Below are 11,454 nucleotides of genomic sequence, written 5' to 3'. Positions count from 1 at the left end.
GAGGGTGAGCTAACAGGACAAGGGACTTATGGGAAAGGACAGCAACGATGCAGAACAAGAGGAGGGGACATACAACCTCAGTGTGAATGGCCCACAAAAAATCAGAAACAGAGAATTACTTAGTGCTAAGTGTTTCCAGAAAGGGAAATTGTCTGGCATTATTGGGCATCTCCAGTGGGAGCCCAGCCGGAAGTCACACAGAGTCAGATGACAACTGCCTGAGAAGGAAAAGGAGACGAGTGTTGTGATAAAGACTGTAGGACCCTGGGGGTGCTTCGGATTTACAGAGGAGGCACTAAATGGTAGAACTAAGACTGAAAAACAATGACATCAGCAACGGGGATCAAACTTGACTAGGTCTTTTAGGATTCAGACCCGAATATCCTCCTTCCACTCCTCCTTCAAAATCCAACTCAGATGTCTCTTCCGCTGTGGAATCTTCCCAACTTCCCCACCAGTGCTGGTCGTTATCCCTCTGGGCTCTCCGAAGACCAACTTCCACCTGTGTACTCTTGACATTGATCTATAGTATCTTTCCATCACCACATATCTGGGGAGGAATCTCCTCTGGCTGTCTCCCAGCTGCATGGGAGGGCCCTCGTCGGGCTCTGGATTTCCCCATTTGTTTGTATTTTGTTGATTCCCATTGCCATGTGTCCAGGCGCTAGTGAGAACCCTGACTTCAGTTAGATCCACTGGAGTTAGTGGTGAGAATAACACCCACCGGTATGACTAGGCAGTTTACACATGAATTATTCATGATCACACACAGGGACACACAGAATCTATTCGAGGAATCTTAATCCTGAAACCAACAGAAAGACTCACATATAAATCACCCCTCCCAAGGCAGATGACCAGAGAGATAGCACATCTCAAGCAGCCCAGCAGGCAGACACAGGCCCTACCCTCCCAAACCAATGGCATAGCCGCCCTTTTCCACAGGACCGGTTTCAGGCCCTGCCCCCCTCCATCAGTCATAAATCTTTCCTTCAGCACTCCCCTGTCAGCAGCTTCCATTCCTTCTGTACAACTGGGACACGCCACCTGGGGCCATGGGACAAGACCCAACTCAGCACACCATGGGGTGGCAGGGGGTGATCCATCAGGGCTTCTCCCTTCTGTTGGAAGAAAAGAGGCCACCCGCTCACCCTCCTGCCCGCCCCCCATCACACACAGAGCCCTGAAAGGCTGGCCCAAGGACTCCTCTGTCCACACGCATACCTGGCATTCCTGCACATGGCTTCCTCCCTCACTTCAGAGGCCTCTTCACAGGTAAGCTGGGCTCAAAGGTGTAGCCATTCCCCTTAACTGCTCCCTTCCTAAAAGTTCTGTCCCCTTAATCCTCCTTCTAGAAAAGTGCTTCCAGAGATGGGTGAGGGCAAGACTGAATACTCATTAAATGCTTACTAAATGCTAGGCATTGCAGCTTACAGCATGCTGTGATTGACAAAGAAATGGCTGGGTTTTGTTTGTTTTTTAATTGAAGAACAAAAGAAGCTAAGAGATTTTGAAATAGTTCACTCTGTGACACGCATTAGTAAGAGGAACCAAAACTGGGATTAAAACCAGGGCTGTCCATTTCCTAAGCTTATGTTTTCCTGTGGAAAGATTTCCCAAGTAAAAGCCCCCCTAGCTCCACCCTGCATCCCTCACTCTGCCTGTTAATAAAACAGGAAAATGAAGAGGAACAGAAAAGAGAGGAGAAAAAGAATCTGGAAAGCACATTCCTCCTCCCAGCAAGGCCCCCATCCCTAACCAGCAGCCAGTCAGGAAGGGCACTCTGACCGCTCTGCCCCGGCGAGGGGCCCAGCTCCGTTCCCCTTCATATCCTCCTTTCTGGTGTATTTCTCCCCCCAGGCCCTCCCTGAGTGGGGTGGGGTGGGTGCTGAGGAAGGCAGGGTGTGGAGCCGCAGCGCCCGAGGGAGGCCTTCCCACCACACACCTGTGCACCCTTCAGCCTCCTCTTGTGACAGCTGCTGTAGACCTTGACTTTCACAGAAGCCTGTTTTCGCTGAACTTGCATTAAACAAAAACCTGGAAACATGGGTCAACAAAATCCAAACATTCACCTCTAAGGAGCTCCAGCCCTCCTGTCCATTTCCTGGAAGCAGCTTAGCAAACACTGCAAAGGGAACCACGCTCCTTCTGGATCCAACCCGCCAAGCAGCCCCCTTGACCTCCTGTAAAGTCCCAATGTTTGACCTTGACTTCCTAGGCTCTGCAGGAACTTGCCTTCACAGTTCTCCATCCTACTGCCACTCATCTTGATAGGCCTATAGTTCATCTTCCTCCTTCCTCCCTCCTTTCTCCCTCCCTCCCTCCTTCCTTTCTTCCTCCTTCCTCCTTTCTTCCTTCATCCCTTCTTTCCTCCCTCTGTCCTCTGTCTTTTTCCTCTCTCTCTCTCTCTCTCTCTCTCTCTCTCTCTCTCTCTCTCTCTCTCTCTTCTTCCTTTCCTTTGTCCTCTCTTCCTTCCTTCCTTCCTGAGAGATATTGAGCAGCTCCTCAATCCTGGATGCTGAGTTTGGTGCAGCACAGACACAGTTTCAGAGGCAAATGGGCTCAACACTCTCCATTCTGTGCCCCTGTGCATGCACACCCTTCACCTCCTCTGCCTGAATAGACCCTTCTCATCCTGCATATCCTAAATGAAATATCAAGGGTTTCTTAAGAATTCCCCCTGTTTCCTGCAGTCCATCCTGAGTTGGGGTTGGGCACCCTCCACAGTGCTCCTCCCCTACCCTTCCCATGGCATTCCTCCTCTTGGGCGTCATTGTCCGCTTAACTGCCTGTATCCTCAACTAATCTGCAGGCTCCGGGAAGGAAGGTGCTCAGAGGCTTTCTAGACACACCTTAGTGCTCCTTCCCCGACACACCTCAGTGCCTACCAGGACCCAGGCTCACCCCAGCAGGTCATTTATTCCTCGGAGAGAAAATGGAAACCCTAAGATAACAATGCCCTCAACAGCCACCTCACAACCCACACTCACCTGAGGATGTCCCCACTTCTAGTTCTGAGGCCCAGACCACTACATTCAATTGCCTCCTCAGAACCTCTGCTGGGACTGTGGCCGTCAACTCAAACCCAGATCCTCAAAGACAAACTCATCGTTTTCCCTTTCAAACAACCTTGTGTGATTCTTTGTAGGTTCCCCCAGGACACAGCCACCTGAGCTACAGCTCCGAGGTCGCCCCCGAGGCTTCCCTCTTCCTCACTCCACACATACAAATGACAGCTCGATCATGTGGATTCCAGAACCCAAAATAGCCATTCGTCTTTTCACCCCTTCATGGCCAACACGCTTCTCCATGTCTCCATCATTTGTCTCCAGGATTTGAAACAGCCTCCGAACATGCCCTCTTGTCTCAGCCTTGGCCCTGCCCATTTGTGTTCAACAATGCAGCCAGAAACATCTTATGAAGCAAACCAGGCAATGTCACTCACTAGCTTAAAACCCACGAACACCTTCCCACTGGCCCTGGGAGGGATGATGTCTGCATTCCAGGGCAGAGCCCGCAAGGCCACTCAGATCCCAGCCTCCGCCTGCCTTTCTTGCTCACCTCTAGTCACTCCTCCATCACACAGTCTCCAGCTAGACTTGAACCCTTGAACCGTCAGTTCACAAAACCCCCTTGTTCTTGGTGGCTTTCTCTGCCTCGTTGCTTGCCTGGGCGGGAATGTCACCTCATTATCACACACCAGTCAAGCCCAGCAAGCAATGCGGTGACAGGGACGCCCCCTCATGTCCCTGTGGCCCCATGAAAGCTTTGGCTGCCGTGAAGTGGACCGTGTGAGCCCACCACAGCCCAGATGTTCCCTGAAATCCCCAGCAGGAGCTCCTGCTGCACCTCATTATCACTGTCCCCTTAAATAACAGCAGCGCTGACACCCCTGCAAAACCAACACATGCATATTTGATCTGTATAAACAGCGCATATCATAGGACACTTCCTTTCAGAACTCCCTGACGCTGGAAATTCAAATGAGAGCTCACAGTCCCTGGGACTGGAGACTAATGAGGGCATCATAAATATTTGATTAAAGACAGGCCAAATTCTCAGGTTTTTGCCTCACAAAATTTTCAGAAGCAACCACTCAAAGATTTCTTGAATATCAGAGCACTTTGGGGGGACAGTGAGAAGGCGGCTTCTGCTATTTCTCCGGAGTGGTGATGGGCATTTGGCTCTCTCTTCACTTTAAAATCGTCTTCCACCTCGAACTCTTGGTCAGTGTGCTTGTGTTCCCGAAGAGACGGAGAGATGAGAAAGGACCATTGGGCTACTTACCGGAACAGTTGCTTCTCTACCGGCTGGACTGATTTCTGGCTCTGTCCACTGGGCGTGGGTGTTGAACATCCCTCGACTTCAATGTGTTCTTCCAGAGGTGGTGAGAAAATAAGTGTTTGCCAAATGAGACTGACCTTGACCTTCTAGAAACTGTCAAGGAAATGCAATGGGTTGGGATTACTAGTTCACAAGCGGGGCTAGATACCTGGTCCCCTCAGAGAATTCCCCGTGTTGGGATTCTCCAAACAACACCACTTATCAAATTAAAAGCCAGAGGACCCACTTAGAAAGCCATCTATATCTGGATAGTTAACAATATTCTTAACTTTGGCCATATTGATCATACTTTCATGGGAATTAAATAATGCGAACTGTGAAGAAAATGTTTGGAAGAGATTTTTTTCATTGCAGTGTACTCTAAAATAGTAAAATCCTGGGGGAGAGCTACACAGCCAATAGTGAAGTCAAGTAAATTATCATATATCCCACTAACAGATTGTGTAGAAAAATAAAGCCATAACAAAGATACCTTTAATAATAAGCTTACATTCTTAACACTAGTAGATAAATAGAGTATAAAATCCATGAGGTATAAAAAAATAGAATATATTTGTGCCCTGGTAAAATTATTTCATCTCTGAATAAGAAAGGGAGTCCTAATTAAAAATCAAAGGATAGATCATCAAAAATGTTAAAATCCTGAAGCAAAATATACCATAAATAAAATCTAAAGAAAACGGCACTATAACAAATATAGCAAAGATATCACTCTTCTTATTTAACAAACACATACAAACTGATAAGAATATAATTACTCAAATAGATAGATGAGTGAAGAATATTGACAGATCATTCAAGCACACAAAAGAAAAAAGTTTCATTCTTAAATAAGCAAATAAATAAATGAAATAATATAACAAATGAATTAAGAACAGAGTTTTTGTTAAAACAATGCAAAGCTAGGGCTGGCTGATGTGGCTCAGTGGTTGAGCATCGAACCAAGAGGTTACTGGTTCCATTCCCAGTCAGGTCACATGCCCAGGTTCCAGGCTTGATCCCCTGCAGGGGGCGGGCAGGAGGCAGACAATCAATGTTTCTCTCTCGTTGATGTTTCTCTCTCTCAATTCCTCTCTCTTTCTCTATCTCTAAAAATCAATAAAAACATATTTTAAAAAGATGTAACTGATCAGCTGGAGGAGGGAAGTTATAGAGAAAGAGCATTCTGATGCATCATTGGAAGAAATGTAACATAAATAGAAAAATTTAAATATAAATCAGGAGTCTTAAAAAAATGTTTATATCCCTTACCCAGTAATTTCATTATAGAAGCCTGTCCTCAAAGAAACAACTACATAATCTACTAAAGTTTTATACCCCAAGATTCATCACAAATGACTTGAAGTACAAAAGTTCAAATGCTATGAATTCTTATAGGGATAATTAAAAACTGGAAGGAGAATATCAATTTTGAAAGTATTTGGTAGATGTGCTTCTGACCTCAAACTATTTCTGAAGCAAACACAAAAGAAGAAGTATAAAAGAGAAAAAAATTCTATCTTCTGTGAAACCAGGTGAGATATTTTGAAGTGAAAATCAAACTGGCATAAGCTACTATATTGAAACAGGATAGGCAGTATGGCCACACCAGGAGACCACAGATTCTTCAAAATATAAGGAGATGCTGGTGTGGCAAGGAGTCTTCATGGACGGCCGGTCAACACTCAAACCTTCCCCCACCCTGCCCTCGAGGTGCCCACCCTCCTGGTCCTTCTCACTCACTCCATCCTGCAGCAAAGAGCTCCTCCGGAAGAAACTCCCATTCTAACAATGATGCTTAAACCCAACAGAGAGGAGAAAACAAAACCACAGACCAGTCTCGCATGTGAATATTGATGAAAAACCCTAAATAAAATATTAGCAAATAGATTCCGGCAGCACATAAAAGCGGTTTGAGGATGGCGATTCGAGCACACACAGAGCCCCCTCGTGCTGCACCCAATTCATAGACATGACAGGAAAGCCATTTTTAAAACAAACAAGTAAATGCACGCACTCACAATAAAATGGGGACGCTGTCCCAGTAAGAAGCCCCCGAGAGGAAGCGCAGGGGGGACATGAGCTTCAACACCACACGGCGGCTCCCGCAGGCCCCTTCCTAAACAGCCACTCCACACCCCACAGTGAAGTCGCGTCCTTCAAGGCCTCAGCCCTCAACAACGAGGGAGACGGGTGTGAGTGGCCTTGCTGTGCAGCTAAGCCTGCATGTCCGAAACCAGGAGCACTTTATTTCTCAATCACCAAGAGTGCTGTCCAGGACTGTGGGAGACTCCCCACTCCCAGACCAAGACTCAGGGGCCAAGTCGGCCGGATGCTTGGCCATCGGCCCCAGCCATCCACATCCATGGGCAGATGAGGGAAGAAGGCGGGGGATCCCAGTGGGAAGTTTCAGGAGCCAGCCATGGAGGTGAGGTATGTCTCCTCAGCTCACATGCAAAACGAAATGTCTAAAATTAATTTTAAATCTTATATTGCTGAGAAAAATGAATAACAATATAGGAAACTGAGGTGGCAGAAGGAGGAGGCAGGAAGAGGGTTCTAGTGCGAGTCTAGCATAGTAACAGCCATCAGTGTGGCCCTGTGTGTGGGCATCATAGGGGGCAACCAGGATATACTCCCAAGAGCCCCAAAAGCCCCACTTTATGGGGGAACCCCACCTTAGAGGAGGCGTCCCAGGTGACCCAGCTGGATGGGCTGGTGCCTGCCTGCTCCAGACTCCACGCCACCTTGAGGTTGGCGGGCCTGAGGGAAGCCTTTCAGCATCTCTGACCCTTAGTTTCTTCCTCTGTAAAATGGGAGGGGAGGGCACGAACAATTTCAAAGTCTTTGCCAGCTCAGAACTGAGGAGTGCTGCTTGCGATGACAGTGTCCCCAGCGGGAATGGCCACATCGCCATCACCCTGCATCCCGAGGCATCTTCCTGAGCAGGTCTCGGAGGCTCCCCCAGGCCATGCTGGGCAAATGAGCTGCTGTCAATGGATCACAGGAATGACCTCAACCACCCCTCTCCTTCCATCCACGGCCTTTGCACTGTGACCTTGTCCCTACCATCAAGAGCTGATGTGTCCATTCCCCTCCCTTGACTCTGGGCTGACCACGGGCCACAGAGGAAGGAAGGGCAGGTGTGCTGGCTCCTGGGGGAGATCTGGCGAGGCCCCACAGGCCTCTGCTCTCACCACCTTGGGCCGAGGTGGACCAGGGTCACGCTTCCCCTGGCTGACGTTCTTAGTTTCCTGTATTGGCACGAAAGGGCACTTACTGGCAATCGCACTTCCACTTATATTAAGTTGCTCCTGTTTCAGTTTATTGTCCCCGATCACAAAATCATTCTCTAATCTTTGCAGGAAATTTAGAATGCAAAGTGCAAAGAGAACCAAATGTCGCCCATCATCCTCAGTAGTATGACGTCATTACGATGCTCTAGGATGCAATTTTGTGTTTGAAATACGTTTTTGAAAAAGCATTGCATGCACACGCTTTCCAAGTGCAGACAGTACCTGGAGTACACAGTGAAAAAGCGGTCACTCTCCCCCTAGACTTCAACCTGGCCTCCTGGCCTGAGGTGACCTCGTTATAAGACGCTCTGTAACCTTCCAGGAGTCCCTGAGCACTCAACCACGTGTCCTGGATCAACCGTGTATCCTGGATCATCCATATCTATTGTGCTTTTTTGTTTGTTTATACACATTTGGGTATTTTTATACATATTTTCTATTATGCTTTCTCCCCGTCAGTATCAAAGATCATCCCAAATGGGACATTCAGATTCATTTCACCCTTTTAAGTAGCTGTGCAGCCGTGGTGCATAGAAATGCTGCAATGTAACCAGTCCCTGGGGACGGGACACACCGGTGATTAGCAGCTACCTCAACTTTCTACACCCACTGTCCCCACAGAGAAGTCCACTCTCCATCTAAAAGCCATCCTTCGAAGGTGACCCCTCTTTTCTGTCTGGTTGCTTTTAAGTTTTCTTTCTGCCCATGAGGTTCCGCCATTTCTCCACGATGTATTCTAATGTGGCCTTTTCTTTATATGGCTTTGTATTCAGTTATACTTTCTATCTCGGGACCTCACGTATAACAGGCTGTCCTGCCATCTGACCATCCCAGGGCATGCGAGTGGGTCTGTTGGTCACACCTAGGCAGGTCCTGATCACCTGAATCAGGAGGAAAGGAGCCCCAGGTGCAGGGAGTCACACCCATCCTTCTCTGAATTTCTAGGGGAATTCCAGAGAGCAGGGCTCCACCATCTGGGCAACAGCAGCACCCAGCCCACTTCCAAGTCTCCAGATGTCAGAGGTCGGATCAAGGACCAAAGTTCTCAGGGGCCAGCCTTTAGCTTAGTGTCAGGAAGGGTTTCTCTTCCAGCCTACAGTGTGTGAGGTTCATGGTCACTGCTCATGAAAGAGAAGCCAAGATGCCCACCACCTTTCCTCCCCCGTCTAAAGGTCTGCCTTGGATACTTGAGCTTGAATGGGCAGGACTTGGAGATCCTTTAGTGACCATACCCACCCACACACAAGCCTTCAGGGAGAGTCTACCACGTCTCAAAGGCTGCATCCAAGGTCTTGGTCAAGTGCATACCCAGGCCTGCCCAGCTTCAGACCCCCAACATGGCACCCACAAAGGGGTATTGATCTTGGCAAATTTCTTGAACAAACATGCAAAGGTAGAAATGCATGTGGTGAACCAGGGACGATGAAGACATTGGCAGGATTTGAAAAGAAGACAGCAAGTCATTGAGTGCCGAGTCGGCGGCGGTGGGCAGTTTGGGGACCTCTGAGATGGAGAGAAATCGATGGAACAGCAGGCAGGAAGGCTGGAGACACGGCCTGCTTTCCGAGGCCTGCTCACCGAGGCAGCCAAGGGTGAGAATGAGAAAACAACGGCCTTCATGAGATTTTTATTAAGAAGCTGAAGAAGATGTTAAGTAATGGCTTATTCGAGTTCATACTCTCAGCAGGGAAACAACCAATGATTTCAGAGAACCGTATTATTACTTTGTGCTTGCTTATCTCTCTCTCTCTCCCTACCTGATAATCATCTGTCGCTCCATCGCTCTTTTTAAGGACATGCGAGAAAATAGAAAAGCTCACAGACAGCAGGCAAAGAATTGCATATGATTACCTGGCTTTCCTGTGCTGACTCTGCAATTGTTTGTTTTTGATGAGATAACAATGGAGATAGAATTGTTCAGAGCAAATGCTGCTCAAATTTCACCCAACCATAGCTCCCTGTCCCCTTTTGTGCACACTGCTCCTCCCTTCACCAAAGACCCTCGGGGACACCAGCACCACTGTCAATGGAATGAGTTGTGAGAGATAAAATCCTTTCTCTTTGGCCTCCGTGCCCATCGGGACCCAGGAAATTCCTGTGTTATTGGGATGGATTCAGATCTAGCGATGGCACCAGTTCTTACATAGGGTTTCCCAAATGAGCCCAGCTTACGTACGCTGGCTCTTCTCCGTGAAACACCCCCGTCCCTGTCCCCAACCCACCCACACTCCTTAAAGATCCTTTTCCCTTCATGGTGCTTTCCCCAACACCCCCAATATATGCCATCATCACTACCCTGCTTCTATTGAGGCAACACATTCCACACTTGGAGGAAATTTCCAGGTCTGCTCTCCATGGCCATGAGCTCCTCGGGGCAGAGGGCAGAGTCTGCAATTCTGCAGCCCTGTGCCTGGCACAGACTTACCATCCCTTGGATGTTTGTCCAATAAATGAAAGAATGTCAAAAAGTCTGTCTCTACCAGGGATCGAGGAGGTAGAGTATTAACTTTGGAGTCCTCGCCATGCTGTGTGGCAGGCCCTCCCTCTTATTCCTATAACGCTACTGAGTATCTTTGCATTTCACAAGTAAAGGATAATTCCGTGTGAGCCAGATGGCAGCTGAGATGCCCACACACTGACACTGTGAAGGGAGCACTCCTGCTTGAGATCAGGGCTCTGTGCTGTCTTCCATCTCACCTGGAGGAAGTGCAGCCTCGTGGGAGAGACGTTGAGCTGTGGACCAAGCACACAAAGTCCACATGCAACTCTTCCCCCACAATGCTGAGCAGCCTAGGGAAGTAACCTTCCACTCCTGTGAGCCTAAGCCTCTGTGTCTGTAAAAGGAGAAAAACAAAGGTATCAACCTCCTAAGGATGTGGCCAGAGGAAGACGAGCTAATGCAGGAGAGGCTTACCACGGCACCTGCCAGAGCAGGTTAACAGGCCATGTATCACTATCAGTGCCATCTTTTCTTCCCATTCATGCATCCTCTACTTATTCATTCATCTCTTCAGCAAGCGACTCAGTCTAGCATCATCCTGCACAGTCGTCACCACATGGAGAATGCTTTTTGTAAACCGCTGGGAAGTTCCTGGTCTCGGTCCGGAGCTTTGTGTCCTCATCCCTCCTGCATTCCACCGTCCAGAGCGCCCTTCCTGCTTCTCGGATCCAAATCTCAAGACTCCTCTTCCTTGGGTGGCTCCCCCGCTCCCGGATCTGAGCACTTACCCAGTGACTGGTCTGGACTTTCTGTTTCCCATCTTGGTCACAAGATTGGTTCAGCTGCTTCCTCTACCTGCTTGAATGCCACCTGGTATTCTTATATCTACACTAGTCCAGGCCTCGCAACCTCCCAGCAGGGAAGAAATTTGGAGTAGATTGCTTACACAATGCCTTTCAGATAAATGAGGAGGTACTGACATGGAGAAGTTCATAGCTCCGGAGTTCTTAAAAAATAAGACCAAATACCAATAGGCTTTGGGGAGTGGTCTGTGGTGATTTACTTATAGCGGGGTTCATGGGGTGGGTTAATGGAGGGAGGCAGGTGGAGTGTGGTGTGCAGCGGACGCTGGTTGGACACTCGCTGTTTCAGTTGGTCACCGTTGTGTAACGAATTACTTCGAAGTTTAGCAGCCTAAAACAATAATTACTGTTATCACAACTCATGATTCTATGGGTCAAGATTTTCCAGTATTCTATATTATAAAAGACCCATGGCCATAACGCCATAACACCATAATGACCAGTCACCAGGAGGTGCATTGAGCACCTCTCGGTCCCTCCCCTTGGCCCAGGAGCAGACAGGCGGTGGAGAGCTACGAGCAGCGATGGGTGG

General features: G+C 48.4%; 1 long non-coding RNA gene across 1 annotated transcript; it reads left to right on the top strand.

The window, feature by feature from the left end:
- The first annotated feature begins 1,004 nt into the window (after positions 1-1,004).
- LOC118660258 lies at positions 1,005-4,670 on the top strand. The gene is made up of 2 exons (XR_004968852.1): positions 1,005-1,275; positions 3,149-4,670. It is a non-coding gene; the product is annotated as an uncharacterized LOC118660258 (long non-coding RNA).
- The last annotated feature ends 6,784 nt before the right edge of the window (positions 4,671-11,454 follow it).

Source organism: Myotis myotis, unplaced genomic scaffold (genome assembly GCF_014108235.1).
Source record: "Myotis myotis isolate mMyoMyo1 unplaced genomic scaffold, mMyoMyo1.p scaffold_m19_p_1, whole genome shotgun sequence".
In the NCBI taxonomy this organism is placed as follows: domain Eukaryota; kingdom Metazoa; phylum Chordata; class Mammalia; order Chiroptera; family Vespertilionidae; genus Myotis; species Myotis myotis.
This window is presented reverse-complemented; position numbering and strand designations above follow the sequence as displayed.